General features: G+C 43.1%; 1 non-coding gene across 1 annotated transcript; it reads left to right on the top strand.

The window, feature by feature from the left end:
* The first annotated feature begins 259 nt into the window (after window positions 1-259).
* LOC18431507 ((R,S)-reticuline 7-O-methyltransferase) lies at window positions 260-1,706 on the top strand. The gene is made up of 3 exons (XR_016050423.1): window positions 260-845; window positions 1,240-1,554; window positions 1,686-1,706. It is a non-coding gene; the product is annotated as a (R,S)-reticuline 7-O-methyltransferase (transcript).
* The last annotated feature ends 262 nt before the right edge of the window (window positions 1,707-1,968 follow it).

The raw sequence follows: 1,968 nt of genomic DNA, 5'->3' as shown, positions 1-1,968 counted from the left end.
AACATCCAGCCTTGTTTCCTATGTAATCAGAAGATTAGGAACGCACAAGGACAAAAGATGGAGATGGATGAGGATGCACTTGGCCAGGTTGAGTTCTGGCAACTCACCTTGGCTTTTGCTGACAGTCTCACACTCAAAGTGTGCGGTTGAGCTCAGCATACCCCAGATAATCCATGCCAAAGGTCAACCCCACACCCTCTCAGAGATTATCACCTCACTGCAAGCTCCCTCCCCCGACTCGTGATGTCTCTCACGAGTCATGTTCTTGGTGAAGAAGCGCGTGTTTAGTGAAGAGGTGAAGGGTGAGGCCTACTATGGCCTCACTCGCACCTCTAAATGGTTGGTGAGGCCGGGGACATCGGGCTTTGCTCCCATGCTTACGATGCTGAACCACCCTATATTCCTTGCACCATGGCACTGCTTAAGCCCATGGTAGCAAGATATTTAAGTATGTGCTAAATAATCCTGGTACCAATGAGATATTCAATGAGGCCATGGCTAGCAACGCTCGGGTGGTTCTTGAAGCCTTGCTCTCTTAATATAAATCAGGGTTTGCAGGCTTGACATCATTGGTTGACGTAGGTGGTGGCACTGGGACCGTGGTGAGTGCGATAGTGAAGGTGCACCCGCATAACTCAGGCATCAATTTTGACCTCCCGCATGCTGTGTCGAGTGCACCAGAGCATCCGAGTGTGGTTAATGTCCGCGGTGACATGTTCATCTCTATCCCTCATGCTGATGCAGTTTTGATAAAGATATTGACACATTGCATACTTTTTCCCAGTTTCAGAAAATCGACTCTGCCACGGTACTCTAACTTTTACCGAGGCGAGTTATTCAGTCGAGTCCAAATAATTCGGTCGGATTCATGTCATATTAAAAAAAAGACAAATAAGACCGGGCTTATTTTTTATTTTTTAATAAAATAAGAACGTCTATGTTTTATAAAAGAAAATAGAATCATGGCAGGATTAGAATCTTAGACATGAGACTGCCGAGGTGTGAATAATAGGCAAAACAGAAAACAAAAAAATCCTCTCGACAACGTATTATTATTATAAAACGGGATATATAAAATAAATAATAAAATCGGTAGGCCAAGGCCGATTAACTCATCTTTCACTATCTCGTCCCTCTGATTGATTGCCAATGAATCTTGGATATAATGCTCCCTCCATTCCATTCTCCTCTCTCCCCCATTATGCGCTTGAGTATATTGTTCATTTCAAATTGGTGCAGTCGATATTGCACGATTGGGACGACGACGATTGTGTGAAAATCCTCGAGCAGTGCAAGAAAGCAATCCCAAGGAACAGTGGGAAGTTGATCATCGTCGACGCGGTCTTGCATCCTGACGATGGTACAAGTGCTTTTGCAGACTCAAAGCTGGCATTTGACCTCTTGATGCTTGCATTAGCACCAGGAGGCAAAGAAAGGACTGAAAAAGAGTGGAGAGCTCTATTGAGCCAAGGAGGTTTCAGCAAATGCAATATCATATCGCTTCCAACACTACAGGCCATTATTGAATCTTTTATATTACTGTGCGGCCTTCATGTAACCATGATTCTGATTCTGATTCTGGCTTGTTTCTTCTTTCCATTTGTTTTTTTTTCTTGTTAAACTATGGTAGAAATAGAAGTGTGTTATGTAAAATAATTTCACCACTTGCTTGATTTGGGAAACAGTTAGCAATTTTGTTTTTGTGATGTAAAATTCTCAACTTTGTTTTGGTGACGTAAGTTTTCTTTTGGGGAGTTATATGATAAGACAATTGTCTACCCTATTTAGACGGGAACCAATGTTCTAGAACTCGGCTCAGGCAGCCCATTCGGCCCTGGCCTAGCGGAGCTACAATGGCGAGTCACTAGGCCTCACCTAAGTTGAGCTCGAGTCCACTATGGGCTCCGGAAAATAAGAACATTTTGGGGAAACTACCAAACAAATCAGAAAATCAGTGATTAACTTATA

Source organism: Amborella trichopoda, chromosome 2 (assembly GCF_054954075.1).
Source record: "Amborella trichopoda isolate Santa Cruz 75 chromosome 2, AtrichopodaSantaCruz75HAP2 v2.0, whole genome shotgun sequence".
In the NCBI taxonomy this organism is placed as follows: domain Eukaryota; kingdom Viridiplantae; phylum Streptophyta; class Magnoliopsida; order Amborellales; family Amborellaceae; genus Amborella; species Amborella trichopoda.
The sequence above is the reverse complement of the archived record's forward strand: the minus strand, read 5'-3'. Positions and strand labels throughout refer to the sequence as shown.